This window comes from Anomalospiza imberbis, chromosome 6 (assembly GCF_031753505.1).
Source record: "Anomalospiza imberbis isolate Cuckoo-Finch-1a 21T00152 chromosome 6, ASM3175350v1, whole genome shotgun sequence".
Taxonomy (NCBI): Eukaryota; Metazoa; Chordata; class Aves; order Passeriformes; family Viduidae; genus Anomalospiza; species Anomalospiza imberbis.
Window position 1 is genome coordinate 52,844,846 of NC_089686.1, and position 27,804 is coordinate 52,872,649.

Sequence of the window (27,804 nt, forward strand, 5' to 3'; positions counted from 1 at the left end):
CTGGAGGAAAGGGCTTGGTATGCTTCTTGAAACACTGTAACCTCAAACTTTAGCTCCTTTCTCCCCCACCTTCAATGTAAATTTCTAAGGCTTCTGTCCAGAAACAGGAATGTGGAAAGCATGGAGAATAAACAATCTGTACACATCAAAATCTGCAAGTAAGTAAAATGAACTCATTATTTATTTTAGTAACATGATGTATGTGTTATATATAGAATTTCTGAATGCTTGGTGATGAGAAAACTGCAAACTAAGTCATATACAGCACTGACCTAGAAAGCATTGAGACCCTGCACTATATGTGATAAGTACAAATGCTTTTCTAACTTTATTTACTTTTTACTTGCTGGTCGATCTTTTTTTTTGTGTAATAGAATCAGCTCCTAAAGTGTACTGTGGCCTACATCTGTGAATTTAAAGTAAGGAAATAGTAAGTATGACAAAATGACTTATATAATGTTTAAAGTTATAAACTATTCCTTGACCTGTTCCAGCTCCTTCACTTAATCTTGTTTTCATTTTGATATAGATTTCTCTTGTCATTTCCCTTCTGTGTTTCACCAGACTGCTACCTGTAGTGAATTAGAGGGAAGACAAGCATGAAGTCAATTCCACATGCTATAATTCCCCAGATTTTAAAAGGGAACCTATGAGCTTTGCAACCTATGAGCTCATGGGGTTCATTAATTTCTCAAGAAGTAAATAAGTTCCGGTGCTTTGTTCTCTACTTTATCACTTTTTGTCTGTTTCCATTTTAGCTGGTAATTTAACCTCTTCCTCTTGCTTGAATGAACTCTGTCAGAGAACACATCTGGGCTTTTTCAGCTTGGGGCACAGCTGTGCAGAAAACAGGCATTTTTTGCTTAATTGCTCTTGTAATTGGCACCTCATGGCTTCAGAGCACAGGTAGCACATGAGTGTAGGTTGTATTGCACTGACAGAGAGCAGTAGGGACTGTCCCTTTGCTAGAACATATTTTACTGGTAATGGGGTGGGTTTCTTGGGCATGGGTGTTTCTGGACCTGCATCTCCCTCTGACTGGCATGAGGAGTGCTCCTGGACATGCCACCTAGGCAGGCATTGTAGACATTGAGAGAAAACTGTAGCCTACTTTCTGCTGTTTCAGGCAGAAGGGAAACACAATTAGGTGAGGAAGCCTCATTAAAGAGGACACTTTATTAGCAGCTTTTGGTGGGGTAGGTTGTGGAAATGTTAGATTTAGAAGATAATCAGCCTGCATTTTTATCTCTGCTTAAAATAGTAGAATGGAAAATCATCTTATCTCCATAAACTGCTATTTTTCACTTAGTAAATTATTTTACCACCCAAAGCAGATGCCACATGAGGAATTGTGGTTGGGAGGCATATAGTTATTTATCTCAGTCAAAGTGTCTAAGTTAAAAAGCTGTCAGTAGGAGATAATAATAATAATAATAAATACATATGGCATTTGGCTAGAAGAATACAAGATTATACTAACTAGAAGCACATTTCTAAAAGAATAATTGTAACTAATTAGAAATCTCCAGTTATGCTTAGAGTTGTAAGAAAGTGAAATCAAATTTAATTATGCAAGGTCCCAGTTGTGCCAAAGGTGTTATAAAGAATATCTTTATGGAGACATTCAGTATAACAAACTGGTTGGTGTTATTATTAGCATGCTCAGTTGCACATTTTCTTAATATTAGTTTAATGTTTAATGACGGTGTTTGTAGGACTAATTACCAAGAATCTGCAGAGCGCTCATAGGGATAGTCACCCAAAAGGTTTACATTTTTGCAATGTTAAGTTATTGATGACTCCAGAATATCTTTGACTAAATCCTTTATATTCTGTATCTGTACAGATACTTAAAAGTGGATCTGTGATCATGCCCACCGGTCCTTTGGATGCATAAACAGTGAGTTTAAACCGTTCCCTCTGCATGCTAGCAGAGGATTGCTGGCCAGCATCAGGATTTGCTAGGATGAGTGCAGCACTGCTCTGGGACAATGTCAGTAAAAGATTGGTTATCTTGGGTGATAGGAGGGTCCAGAGGCTGGGAAACATGCACATAGAGGACACACAGTAGCCATACATGTTTTCTGACAGCTAGTTGTCCAGGCATGCTGAGGAGGAAATCTAATTATTTATAGTAACTCCAGATAAAAATCTTAATACACAGTGAGAATGTCATGCATCTCCTCCCTGAAGGAAAGGATTTTGGCCGGGCAAACCTAACAGTGAACCAAGGGCTTTTTCAGTAGCACTCACTGTGTCTTAACCAGGGGAGTCATTATATCCCACGGTGAAAACAGATCTTAGGTACCAACATGGTCATGGAGGAGCAGCGATCATGAGAAAAATGCTGTGATATTAGAGGTATGTGGGAAGATTTGATGTAAAGAAACCCTGCTAATTTTGGAATTGACACAGAAGTCAGGAATGGTTTTTGGATTAGGCTGTGCAGTCCAAAGCATTTTCCCGTTCTTTTCTGGCAGCTCGGTTCCCCACCGCAGCCCCTCTGGAGGTGACATGGTGACATGGGTAAATGAAGCTTTCAAATTCATGCAAGTCTTCCTAATGATTTTTTCAGGCCTGGCAAGGTTAAGTCTTTTCTTCTCTGTTATAAGAGCATTTCTTTATAAGAGCACAATTTTCTTCTCAGCCCCAAAGGTGACTTTCTTGTCAGTAAAGATCCCTCCTGGTCACCACCAGGCAGTTTTGTCTTTAACCACCTGGCCTGACACACTGGGTCCCTTTCTCTTCTTCCCCACTTACCTTGAAGATAATCAGAAGGCAACCATCTCTATTCCCACAGCTCCTCTCCCCTGCTTCACAGTATCACAATGAAGTGCTAGTCCTGGGAGCTGACTGAGGGACTGACCCTTGATTATGGCAGGAGGGGGCTGGCAGGAGCAACAGGAGCACTGTGTTCCATGGCCACTCACCTGACACATGGCACTTAGCTCTTCTGCAGTGTTGTAGGTGTGGAACCAGGGCTGAAAGCCTTGTTTTAATATCTCTGATCTCCAGGAGGGGCATACAGCTCAAATGTACCTTAAAAGAGGAAGGAGCTGTGCTGTGTATCTCAGCCTTGACTGTCATGTTCCTGGGCTTTGTGCTCAAGTAGGGGGAGGCAGCCAGAGAAAGGCAGCAAAGCACACAAGTGTTTGTAACAGTGGTTCTGCAGGCACTGTTGGAAAAGGAGTCATTCCTGCTACTGACAATAACCTGGGATGGGATTCACTTCTCTCCACCTCAAACACCTGTGATGTATATACATTTGCAGCTGAACTGGGCACTCCAGGCTTCCCGTATTAGTTAATGGAAGTGATTATCTATTTTTAGGCATGAGTCACCTGTCCTATTTTAGCTTGCTATTTTAGTGCGTGATGAATTGTATGATGTCCATTAACAATTCAGGAGAGAGTCTAATCCAAGCAGCTCAGATGTGGACCTCTTAATTGATTTATTTGGATCAGTTCTACCCCATCTGCCTAGGTCTTTAAAGCACTGGGTGTCTTCCAAGGCTAAAACTGAGGCAAACAGTGAGAGAGGCAGTGCAGAAAGCACTTCTGCTTTCTTTGCCCAGATAGCAGCATATTTTCAGGTACGACTTGGGCAGCTGAACACTTGAATTGGCTGTGGTCATTTTGTACTGTCAAAAGTGTCATTGGTCCTTGTCTAGGAGCAGTACGGTCTCCATCTGTAACAAGCTCCATCTATCTGGAAAAAGAAAAGGAGTTTTAGTTGCTTTCCCTCTCAAGTATCTGCTGTTTTATTGACAAATTCCTTCCCCTCCCTTGCCCTATCCCAGCCCTCCTTTTCCTTATGGCTCTCTGTCTGGACTGCTCTTGATGCAGCTAGACCTGGTTATTCTCTGTAACTCCTCTGAGGCTGCTGACTTTCCTTACCTTTTGCTGAAACTAAGCTCCCTTGCACAGATGCAGGAATGTCCACTACACCTTAATAGTCACTGCTGTGGGACCTGGAATAACAGATCCCTGCATGTGACCCACGCACCTCTGCCTCCGATGTCGTACCCAGAGCTTGCTGTGGGGCTGGAGAGACAGCCATAGGGAAGGCTGGGTCCTGCTGAGCATTCCTAAGCTGATGAAAGGAGCAGGAATTCCCCAGTGGGGGTCCATGTGCAGGGACCAGGTGCAGGCAGCAAAGCATGTCGGTAGGAATGACATACAAGAATGATGAGAGACTGCTTTGTCTCCCACACCATTTTCCTACAGCTGATGTGGTCTCATGATGTTTTCCATGGGAACAGAATTCATGTGTGGCACATCTCTGAGCCTCTGGCTACTCAAGGAGCTGCACTCCTTGAGGACACCACAGGACATGAGCCATCAGTGGCTGCTGGCTGCCCACACCCTGCCTGGCAAAATTCTAGGGAGATCAGCTGTCCCACCACTGAGTGCTCTTACAGGAGGGTCTCTACTATGACAGTCTCAGGGTGAGTTGGCCCTATGTGTGGGTTATATGAAGTCTGAGAAATGAGACATTTGTGATCAATTCAGTCGTCTAATAGAACTAGGATTGAATTTCTCATTTCCAAGCCTTGCTTGTAGCTTGAATAATGGTGCATCTCTTCCTCTCCTTGCTTTTTATTTAGAAGGATTTATCTTCAACTTGTTTCATCCCTTTTCACATCATATAGTTGTCAGTGGTGTACAAATCTGATGGATATTTATTTTAATCTCAGTTCTGACCTGAATATGCATACCAGCTGTCTAATGATGTAATGAGCTCTGAGATCTGCCATCTCTAAACTCAGTCTGAATCCTGTACCTGTTCTAAACTGGAATGCCTGTGTACTTACACACATAGGATGAGTTTCTGTATCCTCTCTTGCCACCTAACACAGTGAATCCTGGCTAGTCTGAGGACACTGAATCACTCTTTGTTCTGCTCACCATTTGCATTTTGTTTCCAGGCTGTCATTCCAAGATAGATGATGGACTTTGCCTGTGATGAATTGCAGAGGCTTTGGATAAAGGGTGAATGTTGATCTTCATGGATAAGATTTCTTCTCTGTGGGAAAAGTCCAGGGATGTGTAGGATGCAGAGGATCCACCTTGTGACATTGATACTTTGTAACCACAAGTTCAGAGTATGTGTCCAGCTGTTACATCAGAACACAGGAAGCAGTGGTGCAAGCTTCCTGTTCCAGTGCAAGATGATCCTGTAGGTTGTCCTATACTAGGGAGTGCTGATAGTCATGTCCCAGGACTCTTATTCTCAGTAATCCTTCTTGGTGTAAGGAGAAAGGAGCACACACAGCACATTCCAGCTATATCAGTTCCTGTACATCTGAAATGTGTCCTGATTCTAGAAGAAAGTCTGTTAGCATAAAATACATGAAATGCAAGTCATTTGGCACACTTAGGGAGCTTTGTCCTACAATTCTTTCCCCTTCTGCTTCTCTTGTTGCTAATGAAACAGCTGCTTTTTGTTTTCAGGCTGTAACCTATTTTTGGAATCCTTTTATGCTATTGGCCCTTTGAATTGCATGAATTACTATGAAAGAATGCCAGTGTCATTGCTGGGAGGTAGGAGGAATGTCTATAGGTGAAGTGATGTCTAGTGATGAGAGACTGTCTCACCTATTCATCCCTTCTTTTATTTCTATAAAGCAACCCAGTTCCCCATGGCACATGGTTCTATGCCTTTTCTGCTTTTATTTAAGCATTACAATTCTATCAGCCACAGCCCTTCGTTAGCACAGTACCAGGAGATAACTCCCTCCTTTGGGGGAAATTTTTTTTCATATCTAGGCCCCTGTTCCCACTTCAGGAATGTGCTGGCCAAAAGTAGAAGAGGAAGTGGAGGGGCTTGGTTTCCAAGGAAAGAAGCTGGAGAACAGTGCAGAAAGAAGGAAGCTATGAATGAAATAGAGGGCAAGTGGAAGGTAGAATCCATTTATTGGATGAGCATTAAACCTTGTTTCTGTGAGTGGCTGTGTTCTCGCTAGCATGTCAAATTTTGCTGCTGTGCAGCAGGATTTCACTGGAAAGGCTGTGGGTTGGCAAGTAGAGTTTATCATCACGTAAAGAGTCAGGTTATCCTCATGACTGAGGATGCCAAAGATACAAATCCAGAATCACTGAATTGGTGTACACTCCGATCTGCCCAATACGCGTGCAGGTGTGACTTTAAATGTGATATAAACCACTGCATTACTTCAGTAGTTATTTACCATTGACAATTAATTAATTCAGCACTAAACTAACTCAAGCAGCAGCTCCTTATGGGATTTGCAATTTGTAGGCTGGAGGCCTGTCTATGTCTCACAAATGAACATGCTGTGGTTATCTGAAGGTGTGAAGAATCATACCTAGCATGAATCATACCTAATCTTGGTTGCAGTGTTAGCAACTTACTCGTTCCTTTTAAAGTCCAAGCTGAACTCAGCACATTTTGGATGGTTAAAAAAGGAATTTTTATTTCTGTTCCCTGGTTTCTGCGTTTTCTCCTGAAAAATGTTTTTGATTGGATCAAACAATTTTGTCCTTCCAGACAGACCTTTATTCTCATTGTTGCATCCATTTCTGCCTTGAGGCAGTGAAGAGGGCTCCTGTTTGCTCTGTATCTCTGCACAGTTTCACTGAAATTGAATCATCTCCAATGTATCTGCCAAACACTGGCTAAAGACAAGAAGGTCTGAACACAGCAAGGTTTGGCTTTCTTTTTTATGGTTGAAAAATGTGGTTTGAATTCTGGCTACAGAGAAGTGCTCTGTATGTAGTATTGCATAGGTGGCAGATATCTGCCATGCTTTAAGCAGGGAAACCCTGCTTAAAACACAGCACCTATGACACCTGTATAGTGTCTTGTGTTCTTAGTGCACAGTAGGCAATGAAGTTTAGGAAGCACATTTTGTTAAACAGAGCATGGTTAAGGAGGTAGATGGTTGGGAAAAATAATTGTCCCTAAGATAATAAGTATTAATTCCTATCTGTTTTTCCTACCCTTATTTTTGTAGGAAAAAATCAGGCATTTGCTTTCACATCATAATGCAGTTGAAAATACAGTGTTAAGATTGTGTTGGATGACCAGAAGGGATGGCCTAATGGAAGTGATGGATGGGAGCAGCTGGAGAGATAGTGAACATGTCTGTGATTTTTGAAATTAATAACCATGGTATAAAATAAGTTTTGTGGTTTTATGTGTTTGACACTGTTCCCAACAGTAACTCTCCTTTATGTCTTTGAACATTGCTCAACAGAGACTCTTGTTGTTATAAATTAATTTAATTAAATTTCTGTTAATTTGGTGACCTCAGCTGATACCACAAAGAGCCAGTGACTGGTTGGTCTCAGATGACCCCAAGCTGAAATTTTGGGTACAGGGGTTACTCTGTGTGATAATTAGTGACTTTGGTTGACCATGAGCCAAAATTTTGGAGTGAAGGTGACTTCTAGTAACTCCATCTATTAACTGGTGATCTCAAGCAACTCTGTGCTAATTAGCAACCACAGATGATGCCCATGTTCTAACTCTTGACTTCTTTTTTCCCCCAGACACACATGCTGTGCTTGTTATTTTGGGGTTACCATATTAGCTCCTAGAGGTCAGTTCCAGATGTCCATGCACCAAATCTAACTCTGCACATCAGCTCAGGCCCATCCTGTGCTGTATTTCTTTCTCAGAAGTCCCTTGAGATGTCCCTATGAGCCCACAGTGTCTCTTGAAGTTACTTGGGGACCAAATGTGCTTCAGGACATCTGCTGAGATCATCCTGATACCCAAAAAGACCTTTGGGCTCCCCTAGGGCTCAAGAATTAGGCCCTACTATAATTTGTCATCCCCCACTTGGCTCCATGGGATCATTTGAGGGTACAGAGGTACCAGTTATGTCCCTTGGGCTGGCCCAAGGTCAGTTTCTACAGAACCAGGATGTTCTGTAACATCCTGGCTGCTTTCAGAGGCTCTCCAGATCCAGTGTCAGTTGGAAGGAGTTGGAGTAGGATGAACCCACTAGAAGATTTGCATTACATACTTGCCCTGAGTGCAGCTTTCAGGCAGTACCCTCTGAGAGGAGCACGTGAAGAGTAAGAATGGTGATCCCCGTGTATCTCCCCCTCTACTTCCCCCAACAGACAGCACCATTTAAAACATAATGTCAACAATGCAAAACAGGAAGCAGCCCTGTTTTATTTCAGGAGGGAAGGGCAAGAGGCAGCTGCTTTTCCATAGAAAACTGTTATGAAGTTGATGGACCTGTTGAAAAATGTGAAAGAGTTCATAAGCACCAGCAAACCCCCAGGACTGTCCCACACAGCAAGGAACTGGGGCAGCACAGGACAGGAATGGGACAAGGCACCATGTGTGCAAAATTAGAGGCAAAACCACACTAAAGACAACTAATAGCAGCGCTGCACTTCTTTGATGCTTCTTAGAGGATGAATAAACCCATACTTGGTGTTGTCCTGCAACAAAATCCAGGGCAAAAGACCAGATCCTGCTCCCTTCTAACAGTGTTAAAACAAGTACTGAACCTACTGCAACCAGTACAGAACCATTTTATAAAACGCCATCAACTCCCAGTTTCAGTCCCCACTCTGTGTTTAATAGCTTTGCTCATCCTTTCAGAAAAAAATTATTCTGGTGTGACTCTGTCAAAACCAATGGTCAGCACAGAGCATCAGATGGTGTCCATGAACTTTGAGTCTGCCAGAATGCAAAATACCAGGTCCTCAGCTAAACTCTGGGCAAGTTAGGTAATAGAAGTGGTGTCGATCTGATTGAAAATGTTATTTGAGCCTTTATTTAATAGTTTTCTTTTAGAGCAGACTGCTTTTCATTACCATTTTAAATAGACATTACCATTTTTTACCCTCCAGCAACTTTATTATTTATTCTTAAATTATAAATGTTCTGCTTTTCTCCGGCATGCTTTTTTTTTTTTTTTTCTTTCTAGAACTCGGTAATAAAATACCCAGGAGAACCATGCGCTTGTGAAAGGAAGAAGCAATGGAACTGAGACTGAACACCTATCTGGTCAGCAGGAGATCAGAAGTTATGTTCAGCTCTCAGCAACCTGCCTGTCAGCCTGGAATGCTGCTGTAAAATCCATGCAGTTATGCTGCCTTCACAGCAAGGCCTCCAGCCAGATGAAATTTGTATGTGTGAGGAGTTTGTGCTGGGTGGAAATACCTGAAATACTGCAGTTACCTGTGGGTTGAAGAACAAGCATCCACGAAAAAATGTAATTTTGAATTGTCCCACTGACTGACCAACACCACACAATAAAACAGTCCCTTTCCTGCTGGGGCTTAGCAGTGCTCTTGTTTCCATGTCTGCACAGACACCATGTATGCAAATTAAATGAGAAAATAAAAAAATCACCTTAAAAATACAATGTTCCCTACTGGTTTGTGTTTATGCAACAGAGAGAGACAAGGAGAAGATGTGACCCAAATACTCTGGTTATAGAACTGCCATCTTAAAGAAATTTAATGTTTTGGTAATCCTAGGTACTGCTTTGGGACTCTGGCCTATGTCTGGCTTGATATTTCAACCTGCAGGAGCTGAGGCCTAAAACAAGTTCCTCAAATACAATGCCATAACATTGCCAAGCCAAAGTAAATAACAGTGGTGGAAGATACATGGATAAGCAAATTCAATGGGTTACTTGTAGGGAAGTTGTAGCTACTCAGACATATGAAGGGATTATTCACTGAAGAAGCAGAGTGGAACTCTCCTCCATTTAAATGCATTCACTGACTGAAGTGGGAATATTCAAAGCATATTTTTCTCCTATTAAGCAAGTACCAGCTACTGGAACAGAAAGATGTGCAGGAGTGGATCCAGCAGGTTCCTTCCTTTGCTCTGAGAGCTGGGAGAGCATCTCAAAGGCTGCCCTAGGCTCTAATGTCTGGTAAAAGATCCCAGAGGATGAGAATTGGTGATGACAACTCCAGCAACACAAACTCCCATCTCCTCTCCTGCCTGGATATGACTTCAGAGGAATTTTCTTAGGGATGTGGGATGCCCTTCACATTCAGGGCATCCCCCAGTTTCGATATATGGAAAATTCAGTAAAATTTATATTATTCAGAAAATATATTTATATATTTATATAAATATAATATAAAAATAGTATATAATTAATAAGTAATACTATAATTAATTATATATAATATAAATATATAATAGATAATATAATATAAAATAAATATATAATAGATCATATAATTATAAATATATGTATTATAAATTATATAATATGCAATATATATCATACATTATATATAATATATAACATATATATTATATATTATATTTTATATATTATATATTATATATTATTAGTATATAATATACCAATTGTATATTAATATAATATAATTTATTAATAATCTAATTAATGAATAATAATTATAATTAATGTAATATTTATATATTCATAAAATTCAGGAAAATTCATTGTATCTCCAATACAAAAATAGCTGGTTCTTCTTCTCTACCATTCCTGCATCAATAAAGCTACTATTAAACTTTTCATGTTTATTCAAAGAGCAGCAAAACTTACTGGAAGCCAGGAATTACTTAATAATAACAGAATGAGTGTGACTAAGTAAAAGGCCCAAAAGAGAGCTCAGACAGCTAAAAATACAATTAAAGAGAGATTATTAGAAATTAAATGGTATTAGATGGTATTAGGTGATTAGATGGTATTAAAAAGCAGTGAAGCACTGGTTTTGGAGCAGAAAAGCTTTCTGACAAAAATACCAGTATAAGTTTACAAGAGCTGTTTACTACACAAAATGCTGGAAGCATTGATGGAATAGTCAAATTTATGGAATCACTAGAAATTCAATGCAAGCCAGAAAAATTGTTTGGTGAATGTCCTCTAAGAAGTGCATGCCATTTCTAACTTCTGTTAGTGCTGGGTGCTGTGGGACTTTGAGTTCTGAGCAAGATATAATTAGAAAGCAACACAAGCCTCAGAAATTGTTCCTCTTTCAGCTATTTCTAAGGGCACCTTTAATTAGCAATATTCAAATACAAACTCCTCCAGATATAAGTAGGGACACAGTCTTCAACTCTCTCCTAAATTATTCCAAGTTCTCAATGAAAGATAATTTTAGTGTGAGCTAGTTATCTCCATTTAGAATAATAAGAGAGCAACTTGGGTAGATTCTGAGCTAAACCTTCTCGAGATTGGTTTGCGATGAAAGAGAGAGAAAAGTAGCATAGTAAAGTAATCAGCAACAGAAGGACTTTTGGAAAGCTTCAATATGTTCATAAGACTCTGAACGCTGAAAAATATGTATAAATACATATATTTATATCTTCATAAACACCTCAGAAGGGAATGAAGAACCAGTTCTTGGGTTGGTGGTCTGGCTGCAGTAATGCATTGCAGCCATGAGCAGACAGCTGCTGTTTGTATGCTTCTCACATTTAAAACACAATGTTCTGACTAAATATAATTTGTCAAGGATGTCTGATTCTATCACCAGTTTCTACACATAATGAAAATTTTCCATTCTTTCATTAGACACTAGAATCAAAGAAAACTTAAAACAAATTCCTTATTTTCCAGAGAGCTCTCTGTTAGGTAGTTCTTATGACTACTCAGGATGCAGTGACTTTGACCAATGACTTTCTGTTGTGGTATATATATGAAACAGATTCATTTCCTGATGTAAATTAATAGTGGTGGCTTGTAGGAAGCACAAAACCTATACTTAGATGTTACTATGAAACATGCCAGCAAGGCATTTATTTCATAAAGCTACAAAACACCCTGCAAGACATTGAATGTAAGATGGGGTAAGGAGGAGGGAAAAGAAGCCTGTCACTATTAACAACACTGAAATGTTGCAGATTCATGCCATGAACCATTTCACAGAGAGCTGCTCCAGAGGAAACAGGGTATGAGACAGGTAAGGCTGGGCCATACTCTGCTGGAATTTAATTAGCAGACTGCTTGATGTTTTCTAATTATCATAGAATCATAGAATATTTTGGAAATTGGAAGGCACCTTAAAGCTCATCTCTTTCCAACCCCACTGCCATGGGCAAGGACACCTTCCACTAGACCAAGTTCCTTCAAGTCCCATCCAGCCTGGCCTTGAACACTTCCAGCGATGGAACATCCACAGTTTCCCTGGGCAACCCGTGTCAGTGCCTCACCTCCTTCACCCTAATTATCTGAAACAAGTCTCCATAGGATGCACTACTGAAGGACAATAGAGCTAACAGCTTGAAATAAAGGGGCCCTTTGTGGATTTATTGACAGCAGATGAGGTTCTTGCACATTCAAAGCAGTCTCTGAGATTCCTGACAGAGGAACAGGTGCTGGCAGTGTTGCTGAGGCCATCAGGAAAGCTGGGGGCCACACTTCTGCTGTGTCATTCATTTTTCACCACAACAGTGTCACAGAGACCAAAATGCAGTTCATTTCCCATAACTTGTTTTCCCTCTTTCCATGGGATAATGCATCTTTTGAATGCCATTTATTCTAAAAAGGATCTCAAATAAACTGAAAACAATCACCTGTGGAAGCTTCATGCTATCATGGTATAGTATTTATAATATAGTATTTGTGGTATTGGTGATATATCCTTCAAAAGACAAACCACGCCGAGTATTATATGAAAAAACATACAGTCCTTGTTTTAGGTTTTGGCAGCATTTTTAGGAAATCTCTGAAAAGCTAAAGAATAATAATAAAAGAGTAATGTTTTGAACATTTATTTAATATAGACTTCCAATTGTATGACCCCCACAGTAGTTCAGAAAGCACCTTTATGTATGGGCATGTGGGAAGTCACATTCTCCCATGACTGACATGACTCTGCCTCATTTTTCACAGGAAGGCTTCAGAACTCAAGGAAACACAGGCTGGATCTCTCCCAGTTTTCCCTTCCCCAAAGATCTCCCTCTGCTCTTCCTTGTTGACTGCCATAAATGGCTCCTACAGAAAGAATGAGAAATTGATTAGAATGCATCACACAGGCCAAGGAACATGAATCAGCATCATTCATCCCACTGCAGCACAGCGCCTCACAATGAAAACCGCATGGGAAATCTGAAAAGTGACAGTCCAGATTAAAAGAATTCTTGAAGTTTCAAGGAAATTAGGCCTGAACTTTAGGTTTAATTAATTAGTCAATTATTACACACAAATATTGTTTCCAGGTCAAGACCTAAGTATCTCCAAAATATCCAGAGCTGTTATTTTGGTTAAGGTATGCCTCTAATGGCAACTTATACATTTTAAAGATAACAAAATTATATGAGAAGTAAGAATTTATAAAATAGGTGCTCATTCTCAGTATCCTTCTCAGTGTAATGAGGTATAATATTCTGATATCAAGGTCAGTTCTTTGATTCAGTAGTGTCAAGTGCCTCCAAAATATTGCTAATTAGGCACATGTATCTACAAAAATCAGCCATTTGTTTTGAATCCCTTTTATAGTGGGTAACTCTGGTTGCCAGCAAAAGGAGGTCAAAGTCAGCAGAGTGGCAATGATGTATTTCCGGCCTCCACTAATTTAAAAGCTCATCACATTACTACTTCATTGAGTTTAAAATAGAAATGAATTTCACAAAGTAGATTGAAATCCATGAGCAATTAAAAAAAAAAAATTGTGAGTCAAACGCTGTTATCACTCTGTTAGAGAACTAGACTATCATTGCTTCAGTAACACAGCAAAAATTGGTCCCATAATTGACACTGGATAGATAGCTGCAAAGCAAAATAATGAAGTTGCCCGGGGTGAATTTGAAGAAGTGAAGTCTTTTAACTAAAGACAAAATAATTGGAAAGTTTTAGCTAAGAAATAATGGGGAAATGAACAGAACACTACCATAAAAAAAGCTTGTGTGGGCTTAGATAAAAAAATTAAGCAATTGAGAAGAAGACAGCATTGGCAGTGATTAGAAAAGACAGAAAATTAGAGAAAATGACAAAATGTTATGCATAGATGTTGCCTTCTTTAAAGTCAGAGTTTTCTGTAGAGTTGTATGAAAAGAGAAGTAGAAGTTAGGGTGAAGAAATGAGACTACATCATTGCAGAGGGAATCTTCCTCTAATGAAGAGCAAATCACCTGTGGATTAATGGTTTCCTCTGGGGCTGGGATGCACAATGCACTCCGCACTGTTTTTCACTGATTTTTCTGCTGCATTAAGGTATGGAAATTTGGCAGGATATAAACCCTCTTGTTTCCCAGCTGGTCCTTAGTAATCAGAGGGGCTGGGTGTGGCTACACTTAATTTCTGATTGGAGTCAATTTGACACTGTCAGCCTGGTGGATTTCAATAAGAATTTGCACGATCACAGATTTACAAACAGTGCATTTTACCAGTCCAGTACTGTAGGTCTGGCTGAGTTCAATGAGAGCTTGCACAAATCCGATGGTTTATTCAAGCAATGGGAAAGGAGATTCAGGATTACAGAATTCATGTTCAGATAAAAAATGCACTAACTTGCAGAGCATTACTCTCTATGGAGACAGAAGTGACAGAGATATTAGTGATGCATATATTTACATATATAAATATTACTATCCAAAGGTCTGCTCCAATATGGGTGGAGGTGGACTTTCTGGCATCCTGTCAGGACAGAAGGAGACACACAGTCCATCAGCAGATCCTGAGAAAGCAGAGGTGTTTCCCCCTCTCTTTTTTTAATTCTCCTTTTTGTTTTCTTTATCTGTCAGAACTGCAGGCACACACCACAGTGTGCCCAAGAGCTCTGCATGTGCATCACCAGTGTTAACAGGTCCCAGGCACTGGAATTAGCACCAAGGCAGAGCAAGGCAGTTGGCCACAAATGTGCCATTGAACTGTGTGCATATATTGCAGCCAAAATCTGATGGTTTTGAAGTGCAGTTTACCTGGGTTCAGGTGATGGTATTTCCCTGCAATCCTCAGTTGAAATTACTGTCTCAAGTTGCTTAATATTCAGAAGAAATGGATACATCACTAATTTAGTATTTATCTTTTTTTTTTCCCCCTGGGAAAATTTCTGGGATCTGTAGATTTTATTCACTCTGTCATCACCACAGTTTTACTTCTCGCATCTCTGTCTTTCAACCAGCTAAATCATTGAAACAAACTGTGTAAGAGAAACAGAATCAGGTAAGCAAAGTATTGCTCTGTATTCTGCAACCATCTTGCAAACAGATAACATTCATTAAAATACCAAACTCAGTCTCATCCAGCCTGTGATCTGAGTGGGATGCAAAGGTGATTTCTTCTACTCTACAAACATTCATTTTTCAAGAGTAAACCATCATCTATAATGACAGTAACATCTTCAGAGATTCCCTGTTCTTTGCTTCCTCAGGTGCCATTCAGCTTGGTGGGAGGATGCACACTCCTGTTTCTGGGTACCTTCACCAGTATGAGTGACATGGCCTGGTGCTGTACCTCTGTCACAGATCCCTTACACTCCCCCAGGAAAGGTGCACTATCTCCCAGTTTCATTCTCGCAGTCCTGCTAGGATGGCATGGCTGTGCATGCTGGGGAAAACATCAGAGCCTCACTCCAGAGGAGCAAGAAGGAAAAGTTCCACAGACTGCTTGTTTGTTATCAGGGAAGGAAAACCCCACCCTGCTATTACATCCCTTATGCTCCTACACAAAGGCACTCTATAAACTGGAAGTACATAAAGGGCAATGTTTAGAAGAATGTTATAGTGTTGGTGCATTGTGATTCTATGAGAAATAGCACACCTTATTTCCTCATATGATACAGTTACAGCAGTAATATTTTTTTAATCAGTTAATCCCACTGGTTCCAAAGTTCTTCAGGTTGTCCAGTCTTTGCCTGTATTTTTCCTTTGCTCCATATTAATTTTCTATTCTTGCACAGGGATTTTTTATCAATATATGCTATTAACTCACAACTATTATGTTTTTAGGAGCAATGTATAATTTTTAATAGGTTGTTCTTTTATAAAATATACATTTAAAATCATCAGCAATGCCCAATAAATAATACCCAAGTAATACCGAATATATACCAAATAAATATAAAATATACTTATATAATAGAAATATCCTTTCCTACACAATTTAGGGAAGATCTCAAATAAAAGATTCTAAACCTTTAGCTTGGTAATACGCATATCTATCAGCATCTTACAGTATTTGTTCATTCAGCATTAAAATTGATTGAAGGTGGTTTCTAGTAACAACATCATTTGCTCCTCCCCCTGCTCTTCTCTCTTTTAAATACCATTTAAATATTTAATGTAAGATTTTTCCTTTGCTGTTTCTATCCCAAGGTTAAAGCTTTTTATTTCCATGCAACAGTTAAAAATGGACTTTTGAAATAAGCAATGTGGTTGCAAGGATTGCAGCAAGGTTGTATGTACAATTAAGATAATGGTGGCACTATCCATCTGAATAATCATTTAGATAATGATTACTGTACTGGAACATTTTATGAGGTATAGAATAAAAGGAAAATCAAAAGCAATTCCATTTGAATAAATATTTGGCATGGCTGAGTGCTGCAACAGCATATCTGAATGATAAAAGATGTTCACTAAGACAAAGCTGTATTCTCTGCTAGAGAAGAGGAGGATTTAATTTGTTGCTTTTTTCCCCGTCCAGAATTATATTTTAAATGCAAAGTGCTGCTCTCTTGAATGCTCAGTTATTTCTTGAAAAGATATGCTCCAAAAGGAAAATAAAATTAAATTAAATTTACAAAAAATCTTTCTAACCTTTGCTGTGCCAGGGAATAGAGTAGAAACAAGCTATTACAAGAGAGGATGTTCTGCACAGGATGAACAAATTTTTGGGCTTATTCTCCCAAGGTAATAAAAAGTGCTTTGAGATAAAAAGTCTATTGTATTTGATTACTTGGCTATCTGGGCATATAGACTTCCAGGGCAGGTCTACAATATTGCTATGCTATTGTATTCCCTGATTTGAATTTGTCAGTCCAGTAGATTAATTTTCTCTGAGAAGTGTGACTCCAGACATTAACTGCACCTTTTCTTAGGGAGCCAGGTTGTTGCATGCCGGGCCGGTTCAGTTAGGGGTTTTAATAAATGTTAGTTAGATCAGTTCTATGTACCCCTATTTTCCCCTTAAAATGGTTCGCTCCAGGCTGTCTGCTATAGGAGCTTTCACCTGTCAATCTTGTAACCACGCACTTCTTCCCCACAGAAAGTTCTGTGTCAATCACCCCACCTCTGCATTCCCATTTGTCCCAGAACGCTGTACACACCCCTGTTATGTTCCCATAGGTTGCCATGTTCCGCGTCACTCCCCTGTCGTCTGTCCCCATTGGGCAAGGGGGGCTTCTGCCCCTGTTGGCCCGTCCCCTATTTAGCCCCCTACTCCTTTTGTCCAAGCAGCCATTTTGCCCATGCAGGCTTGGGAACAGCTGCATTGTCCACCGCTGCAGCCACACAGGAAATAAACCGTTCTCAGCCATGCGGGCAGAGTGCACCTTCTCTCTCACGCTTTATCTTGCCTCAGCGTGAGGCTATGGACGCAGCAGACCCACGCGGAGGCTCAACCCTAGAGCTCTGCACCCATGCAGCGGCCCCACTCTCACCAAAGAGCAGTGTGCCTAGTCGGGCACCCCCAGTTGCCCAGGACCGGGGCAAACAAAAGCCAACGCCGCACCAGGTCATAACCTTTCAATTACAGCTGCTGTGAGTGACCCAAGTGTCACAGTCAGAAATGACTTGGGATCCTTAAGTGTTTATTGCCATAGCACCATCTCTTGCAACCCAACACTTTTCTCAATTACTTTTGTAGATTTTTATCACTCTGAATAAGTTTTGATCTAGCTTATTGAACTGGTCTTAATTTCTTGGTTGGTTTGTTGGAGTATTTTAGTAAGGGTTTACTAATCAAATTTCAGAAAGATCCTTGTTAATACTGTAGGTTCAACTTATAGTTTAAAGACCTGCTACTTTGGACCAAAGGGTAAAAATGTGCATTGTTTTGCTTTGGTGTCCAGGAGAACCAACCCTTCCTGTTTCACTAACCTTAATGAGGCAGAAGTCTATCCCCAAAGCCCAAATGACATTTTTCTGAAATAGTTCAGGCAAGAATGTATTGAATGTGCATCCTTTGCAATATAGGTGCTCACAGAAGTAGATATTTCAAATGACCTTTGCCAGGCCCCGTGTTTACCAGGGGTATTAATTAAACTTCCATGAAAAAGTCCTCAAGGATTACATTAGAACCAGGTATAACATCCCTCTGACTTATCTGGCCTATTTTGGGTGTCATTTAACCAACAGTAGAAGCTACTTGTGACCTGTCAACCCTTTCATTGGTCAATCTAAACACTCTAGACAGAATTATATATCTCCAGCTTCACAGTAACAATTTCCCATTTTGCTCAGCATGACACAAACCATCAGATGCTCTGAAGTTGCTTGGATATCTGCTATGGCTGGCTGTTACTGTGTTCCTTGTGGTCCTAAGTAGGATCTAAAGAAAAATTATTGTGCCAAATGATCTAACTCTCAAGCCGAGACTGGTTTTTTGACAGGTTCATAAATAGACTCTTCAGCATTGCTCATAATCTTATGGTTTTGGATTAGACATGTAAGGCATAATACCTGAAAATATGCAAGCCTTTTGGTTCTGGGAGGTGTATTCACCTATTCTACAAAGCAATAACTTAACATGTAAGCTAAACATTAAAAGTGTGTGATGTCTGTTACCACCACAGTCTTAAATGAGTCCTGTCTTTGGGAGCATCTTGCTTGTAGGCCGTGGCAGACTTGCCTTGCTGGACTTTGCAGAGCTGGTTTTAGAAGAAGGAAGGTTGATTTTGTGAAAAATTAAAATTAATAATTAAGATTTCTATTTAATTTTGCAGTCCCAATAAAGTTGTAACTCCCAACAGACAGGAGTACATAGAAGCTGAACACTTCATTTAATGCATTAATCCAGTGTTTTACATTTTTATTGAAAAGGAATGTTAAAGCACAGTAAAACTGGATATAGAGAAAACTGAGGGTGAAAACAAAAGCTTAGATAAGAGTAGATAAGCTACTCCAAGATATGAAGAAATGCAAGCCTACTGCAAATACATTGGAAAGAAACATACTGGAGAATTTAAATTACTAACTGAACCTAATTTCTTTAGTTATCACTCTCAGTAAGTAGAGAGACTGTTTTGTTTGTTTTCCTCTCCCTTCGTGTGTTTATGGAATACTCTTAGTGGCAATTTAAAGATACTTAGACTATATCTTCTAAGAAGTCAGAATCATTGGCCTCTTTACATTTATCCAGTTTACAAGAGAAAGGAAAATTGAAGAAGACCTCCACAATAGGGACAAAAGGAATTTTCTCCTAAAATGATGCCTTGTTGAACCTCATTGAAATGAAATAATGATTAGACCATAGCAGAGAAGAGACGTATCTGTATAAGGACCCACATTTCACATAAACACAACTATAACTCACTATATTTTATCTGATCACAACTCTAGTACAAATGTTCTCCTGGATGACAGCTTGGATCCAATAAGGCATAACTGGGGGGGTGGGAGGGGGGGAGGGGGAGATAGGTGCTAATGTCTTGTCAAAGTTATATACTTTCTTTTCAAAAAAGACATCTGGTTTAATTGCTCAATGCCAACTGAATCCTTATAACCGAAGGCAATAATTGCTTGCTGCCAAATTATATCTATGAATAATTGAAGGACTTGCCTTTCTCAGTCCTTTCTTTGTCTCCTGAGATTGAAGGGACCCAAGCTTTGCATTTATTAAATAGATACAATCTTATTTTTATTTAATTTCCACTTTTATTTTTTGTTCTCTGTTCTCACTTATGTTAAAAATCTTCCCCTATTGTTACACAGAGTGTAATAGTACCAAAACACAAAGATGCCTGAAATCATATCTTGTTTCTAGTTCTTGCCTTTTTAAAAAAAACACAGCTTGGTGGGTTTTTCAGGGGAACCATGTCTGAAATACCTATAGAAGAGCTCTTAAAATGACAAAAAGGCATTTACAACAGATCACACTCATCAGTAGGGTTTTCTTCTAAATGAAGAAAGTCCCATAACAAGCCTTAGTGTTACATTTCACAGTACTTTTTTATGCCAAGAAACAGCAATTATGATGATGAGTTAAGCTTCCTTTTCTTTATGCAGTCTTAGAATATGCTACAGGCTAGCAAACTACTGTTTTCCCTATGTTTATTAAATCCAGTGGTCAAAGAGGTATGCTTATTCCTGAGAGGTAGCCTTATCAACACCTCTCTGTGGGAATTTTATAAGAGTATTTTGTCTTATCTGTTGAGCAACACAGTCATTTTCAAATTCAAGATTATAAAAGTGACTGAAGATAATTTTATTTACACACATCCCCATGCACACACACACACATATATGCAAAATATAGGAATGTTTTTCTTTATAACTGCTTAGGCTCAGACAAGGGTTGTTAACAGGTAATCTTCATGGCAATGACTAGACAGATCAACTATGAATGTCAACAGTGGAAGGAATTTCATTCTTTTCTAAGCACAAAGTACTAAACAGTTGACTACTTACCTGAGGCTTGCTCCTGCTTTCATTTAACTTGGAGTCAAAAGATCCAAGAGGAATAATAGATTCATTATATGTAAGATGCTGCATTTCAGCTTTTGACCACTGCTAAATGCAATTTAATTGGCTAAATGAATACAGCATGCAATATTTATATATGTCCTTACAGTTCCTTGAGAATATGCTATACATTATTTAAAGAGTAATGTTAGACTTTGCTAGCCATTTATGAAGGATTAATTATCTGTGATTAAAAAATAGCTGAATATGCCAACATACTTGTTCATTCCTTTTTATCAGTAATTTAGGAGTTTTCCACCTTAATTAAAACCTTAGTATATTTTTGCACATACTCAACACTCCCTTAGAAATAGGAAAGGAAAGCTCTAACAGGGCAATCTCCAACTCATCCCTTCTTTTTACCGTATTAATTCTCAGTTCCACATGCAAGAAAGAGATGTACAATTCCTAGTAAAAGAAGGATAAAATAAATATTTGAGATTTTTCATCTGTTCACAAACAATCTGCAGGTGAAAACAGAAATTACTTCAGCAGTTCTGGAATTTGTCCTGAGCTTCCAGTGGCTACCTGGTTTTAATACTCAATAGAATAATTTCTAAAAGAGATGCTCAAAAGGACCTCTGCTCAAGATCATGTGTAATGTCACAGCTGGGACATTTGCTTTTAGTATTGGACCACTTGGTTCCAATCTCTGCTCCTGACCAGGTAAGAAAGGGATATCAAAAGATCAGGTAAGTATTGTGCCTTGTGGGTGGAGGGGTAATGCTGGCTGGCTCCTCCACTCCAGTCTCATTTCTGAGGAGGGATGGGAGCCACGGATACACGGAACAGTGTTCAGGAGAGGACTCCAAGTAAAATTGCACAAGCACAGAAATAATTACTGTGGGATACAAAAAATTAAATGTTCATATCCCTGACCAGAATTGCATGGAAAAGAAATAAACTACCTTGCATTCATCAACTTTATCACAGGAAAAGAGCATGCACATGGAAGTTAATCACAAAAACAGAAGCTTTAGTACATCAGCAGCAAGTTACCTCCCAGTAGCTCCTTCTACCTCAAAGCCCTCCTTACTTTCCTGGGTAGGATCTAAACTGCAGCCTCTCTTTAAGATCTTTAGGGACTCTCTCAGTTATCTCTGCTCAAAGAAATTCAGGTTTTTGTCATTCACATTGGTCTGACAAGTACCATTATTGCTGTGAATAGGAGAGTCCACATCCCTTACACAGAGGTGTGCAGCCATCAGTGCCTCCTGTGCTTCTACAGTATTGGACAGAGGTGCTGAAAGGTTAATCTGTCACACAAAAATCAAGCAGCCTATTCTCATTCTGCACAGCATGCCTATAAAAAGCCATTCAAGACATGTTTTTGAAATGCTGAGTGTAAACACATTATGTTAACAAAAGTGGAAAACAATATTTTTGGTGGAACCTATTTTGATCTGATTTGCTGCCTTGCCTCGAAGATCTGGAGATTATTGACAAAAACAGTCTGTCCTTGGGCTTAAAACTGAAGACATGATGTTTTTGTTAATCCTGTAAATCTCATTAGATATCTGCTCAGAAGTTCCTCTACAACAAAACGAGTCAGAGAGTAGAATGGTTATGGATTTTTTGTTAACTTGTGAGAGATTTTCCCTGGCTTTGGAGCATTCATACCTACCAAAATGAAACATCTTATACTCTGTAGAACCGTGTCATGCCAGCATAACTCACAATATAAGGCAGTTCCTAGTGATTCAATAATGTGAAGGCTACTTTCAATTTGTTTGAATGGTGCATACCATCTATACAGGAATAGTTTGACAATTTAGGTTATTTCAATGGACTGCTCGCTTTCAACTCGGTTGTTACCATCTATTCCACCTTACCATTATAATTGCAAGTAAGCATTGTACACAGTTTCAGCTTGGGTACATTTCTTACCCGGCACAGTGCAAGCCATCCATCTGTTTTCTGGTGGAGAATGTAGACACAAACTAGGAATAATTTCTTCTTCTGATACTGCATATTCTTTGAGAAGATTATGAAGATTTTAGATTGTAATATGGTGGGATTGATGAAGACCAGATAAAGTACAAAGTGTTTAAACAATCGTTGAGAGCACCAGTTCCTTTCCACATTCCCCCTTACGTTCCTGGCTCTCTCTACACATGTGCCTGCTATATCATAAAATATATGATTTTTCCTCCACTAGTGAGGAAAAAAATATAATGCAAAAGTATCAAAGGGGATACTTTACCTTTTCTATCACAAAATTTAAAAAGGGAAATGTGAAGTGTCTTACTATGCTGAAATTCAAAATAATGTTCATCTCCTTTCCGAGATTATGACTGCTAAAAGAATGAACTTTAAAGCACCAGTCCAAGTAGATCTCAGCCCTTTTATAACAAGAAAATTGTTGTATAGCAGAATCAGCATCTATGCACATTGATACACTTCCTTTTCTAAAGGAGCTCCTCTTTAAATACAAAAAATGAGCTGTCATAAAGAAACACAATAGGATTTCCCTGTTTGTAATTTTGCTTTCTTTTCATTGCCCATGCATAGCACTAACTTCTAGCTGACTCTGCTTGCCAAAGGCAGCCTTACAAAATTATAGGTATGGGTCACACAGTACTTCCACTTACTGAACTGTCAATATTCCATTGTTAATTAGTTGCTAATGATGCCATTTGCCCAGACAATATTTCAGCAACAGAAACTCTTCTGTTTAAACATCCTCGACAATCTTATTTTCTTGACATATTAAGACCAGAGCAATGAAATCTCTTATTATTTCTGTCTATTTCTTCACCCAAAGATGTCTCTCTGAGACAATGAGTTGATGGGTAGTTAGAGACAAAGTGTGTCATCTGTAGGACTCTAGCTTGAAGTCAGGCAGTGATGCTGGTAACCAGAAACCTGTGATTTTCCATTAGTGGATTTTAGTGTGTCTTGCAGCCCAGAGACATTTCCAGCAGAATGTCTATCACAAAACCCTGCCATTGCAATTGCTCTCTTTCCTAGGCAGCCTTCATATCTAGGCTGCAGAATTCACTGCCTTGCCAGCATTACAGATTACAAGAAAAAATTGGGATATGTCCTTATGGTCCTGCTGTTCTCTGAGGACACTCCAAACCCAGAGCTAAGCAGAAGTGGGCCATGCCAGAGCTGACTGCATTCTCTGTCTTAAACAGAAGAAAATCACATCTTAGGCTACTGTGACAGCTCTGTCTTTTTAGAGGAGAAGACATGCTGAAGACACCCCAGTTCTCACAATCATCAAGATACAAAACTTAAGCATGAATAGCTGTGCTCACCACCATGTCCTAAGCAGGTTTATTTTGTATTTCCTCTACAGCCTCTAATTTATGTTGGAGATATTTTTCTCTATTTCCTACTGTTGTATAACTAAAAGTTTTTGAGACACCAGTTGTATTTTTAACCAGGGAGGACCAAAGCAATCATCTCAGTGAGTTGATCCACGTAAGACTTAGAGCTAGGCACAGCTTCACCACACCTAACCCTAAGTGCCCTGCTATTATCCTCACCATAATCTTCTCAATACAAGTGCTGAAATTGTATTAATCCAGAGATGCTTGCAGTCTCAATTATCTAAACTCTTGGCAGGGAATCCTAAAGAGATGGGCTTAAGTTTCACCTTCTAAGAAGGAAAGGGCTGCAGGAAGGCTTTGGTAGCAGAAATAGTAAGAAGTTTATCTCAGACTGTAGAAATGCATGCTCCTAGAAACAAACTCCTGCTTTAAACAAACAATATGAGGATTTGAAGCGCAGTTTCTCATCCTCTGGGTGGAACTTATAAACACCAGATTCTAAGTAAAAAATAAGGGAAATGCACAACACATTTCTTCATCCTTTCCCCTGTTCTCAGCACAAAATCACACTTGGCTTTCTGTTATAAGTGTATTCATTTGAACAGTCTTTGCAGGTATTATGGGAAAGGAAAAATCTGATTTCTGAATCCTACTGGAGATTAAACACCATGCTGCTTACTAAGAAAAGACTTCTGTCTTGGCTCAGTGGACAACTACTGAGGTATCCTAGTTAGTGGACAGGCTTAACTAATCACTGGGAAGGCTTTTGGAAATCAATATTTTGGATTTAGCTATTTAAATTAAAAAAAAAAGTTAAGTTTTGTGCATTCTGTGGTTAGAAAAATATTCTGCAGCCACAGTTACAGGCAGTAGTGAAACATAAACTTTAAGGGATTTAGAGGAGTTAAGATTTTAATTAGAGATAAGCCTTACTAGGGTTAATTAAAATAAATTAGTAGGCCTTGATGAAATTAAGTTAGTAGTTAACTACTAATTGATTGCTTGTCAACACAATGTTTAGTCAGCTGGGTTTATAATGAAGAATATAGAAACTGACAAATAGCTTTTAGGAACATAAGACAATTGTGGGCCTCCTCTGTTTTGAAACCAATTGAAAACAGGGAATGGGAGTTCTACCAAGGTTCATTTGTCATATTTGCATTGGAAAGGTAGAAAGGTCAGAATAAGGAAGACTTCATTTACTTCCTCCTTTTGGGACCCCTCCCCATGAAAAGGACCACTGACCCATTTCAAAGAACAAACTACACATGTTTAATAGCTTTTGAAATGATTAGCATATGAAGCGAGGAATGGGATGTACCAAAATTATGAATATTTATATTTTGGGTATTCAATACTTGTATAGATAAAAGGACTCTGTAATCATTTGAAAGGTGCAGTGTGTATTTGGGACCTATCCCGCACGCTGCCCGGCATCGTAATAAACATATACTTTCAACTGTTAGAGAGTTTTTGTCCATTACAGTTGGATAACGGTACTAGATCAATATCCATATTTCTTTAATAAATCAGTAGTTGCTGCAGTGCTTCAATTTCCTTTGCCTGTGGACACCAAAAAGAGCCATTAGGGGCTAACACAGCAAGTATGTCTGTCTGTCTGTCCCTGAGCTACCATTTCCCCATTGCAGTGTCCTCCACCGTTTTCCTTCCTGACTTCCTCTGAGATACCTAGTCTTCAGCACTCTGTAAAAGAACCTAAAGGGTGGTTTCTCTAGCAATTGGGATCTGTGTGTTGCTGAATGCTGATAAGATGGTGTCCCATGCACCAGCAGGCTTCCTCTGTATTTCTAGACTCATTTAAAATTATTCTATAAAGTGATTTGGAATCCTGTGTAGTGAGATGCATTTCTGAAATTTATTTCATATGTCATATGTTTAGATAAATACTGTAACATCTACCCCAATATTATGGTGCTGATACTTTAGAACAGAACAGTGAATGTATGTAGTTGTAGTAGTCTAGATTGCACATGTCCTGAAGGAAAGGGATCAAAGAAGTTACTTGCTATTGTTTTATTCAGTAATTTTGTAATGTTAGCTGGTTTCACCCTAGAACCACATAGCACCTCACAGAAACTCTTCCCCTAACTAGCTCTACTGATTCTCACTATTCTTTACAACTTGATTCTGGAAAGAGAATGAGGAATTTTCACACAGTAATCCAAATAGCCCCACTGTCATGCTCATGTTCAGGAAAAGAAAAAAAAAAAGTAATTTTTTCTTTTAAAGTTTTTAAAAAGTTAAAAAAGCAAATGGTCTTCCAGGAGCAAAATATGACTGAATGAAAATTTCCAAGCCCAAATTAAGGATTTTCAGTCACAAAAGGGGAAGTGATAAATGGCAAAAAATGAACTCTTTTCCCGTGAAATTTTCTTTCTTTAACCAGACAAACAATGTGAACCGAAATTCAGATTTTTATTCTTGTAGATCTGCCACCAAGGACTGATAACTTTTAAAAGCGTCCACAAACACTAGCATTTCTTGGATACTTATATCTATTATTATAGTCTTACATAAGAAGAGAAAATAAGCTTAAAGATTTTTGGTGAAACCATTTTCATCTGCTGCGACTTATTTTTCTTTTGGCTTGTCCAGAGTCTGCACTTTCCACATTTTAATATCTCCTTTTTTAGTTAAGATTTCCACATCTTGTTCTGGTTACTGGTCACTTTGCAGTCTTTCAGATTTCAAATCAGTTATCCCCTCCTTTATCTGTTATTTATGGACTCGATTACTTTTTAAAGTAGTGGAATTAAAGCATATTTTCAACAGTGTAAGGTATTCTAAGGCCATTTTAAAGAGTGCTGTGCCTTACTATGCCTTATCAGATTGTATTTTAATTCTTTCATATTTTGTACTCCAGATATCATTCTATACAGTCCTTAACTGTAATTCTAAAGTCGTCTGCATTTTAAAATCAAAATCCAACCCTATTCACTTGGGAGGGGGAAAAGGCCAATTTTTAGGATGAAGATTAGGTTAGTACTGATTACAACTTCATTATGGGGCAGTCATAAAAGACCTAACTTTTAAAGGGGAAAATGGTGCTTTTTTTAAACTCCCTCCTGAAAGGTCTGAGCATATAGTTTTGTTTAGTAGGACTCAGGGTCATTTCAAGATCAGAATTTAATGCTATTAGTCAAGGAAAAATCCCAGCTACTACTAAAACCTACCATAAAGTTTAAGGTTCAGCCTCTTTCTCATTTTCCATGTGAATATCCTTTACTTCGCTTCCTTGTGCAATGGACAGTCTGAATTTTCTCCTGGTTTAGTCATTCACCATATGATCCTTTCAAGAAGAGACACCAGTACATAACTGGTGGATCTGGCTGTGACACTTTTAGTTAAAAGTAATTGTTTGAGAAAAAATAAAATAAATATATATATATATACACACAGAAGCCTCAGACATATCTGTGAGGCAATAATGCTAGATATAAATTTATGAAGTTAGATTTTAAAAAATGCATGCATAGCATCAATGAACAATAATTGCAATATGTTACTACACGCACAAATGCAATTAGACACAGACACTTGAATGTGTAAATATTCTACTTGTTTATTCAGGAAGGGTTGCTCTAAATGAACAGCAAATAACAGCACATTTGTTTTGCAAGTGCAATTATGTTATGAATTTTGCCTCTGACTCATTAGCCAGGCTTTGTTAAATGTTACAAGTCAAATTGCATTCATACATATACTCTTGGTCTAATACTGAACATAGTATTAACTGATACATTTTTAAATGCAGCCTTTGCTTTTATATTTTTATCCCTTTTTCGCACAAATTGTTATATGAGAAAACTTGACAGCCCATGTGTTGGATTAGGTGCTAGAGAAGGTCCAGAGAAGGGCAACAGAGGTGGGGAATAGGGTGGAACACACAAGGAGAGGCTGAGGGAGGTGGGGGAGCTCAGCCTGGAGAAAAAGAGGCTCAGGGGGGTTTTCTCTC

The 27,804-nt window shown here is 38.9% G+C and overlaps 2 long non-coding RNA genes across 3 annotated transcripts; both read right to left on the reverse strand.

Moving 5' to 3' along the window:
- Positions 1–810: 810 nt before the first annotated feature.
- On the reverse strand, positions 811–4,739 carry LOC137476119 (uncharacterized). Of its 2 annotated transcripts, XR_011000257.1 has the most exons (3): positions 2,931–4,739; positions 2,757–2,813; positions 811–1,114 (listed from the first exon to the last, which is right to left on the reverse strand). It is a non-coding gene; the product is annotated as an uncharacterized lncRNA (long non-coding RNA). The 2 variants fall into 2 exon arrangements; XR_011000255.1 differs by having other exon boundaries at positions 2,757–4,739.
- Positions 4,740–8,830: 4,091 nt separating this feature from the next.
- On the reverse strand, positions 8,831–27,176 carry LOC137476120 (uncharacterized). The gene is made up of 3 exons (XR_011000258.1): positions 27,023–27,176; positions 12,752–12,922; positions 8,831–9,168 (listed from the first exon to the last, which is right to left on the reverse strand). It is a non-coding gene; the product is annotated as an uncharacterized lncRNA (long non-coding RNA).
- Positions 27,177–27,804: the final 628 nt, after the last annotated feature.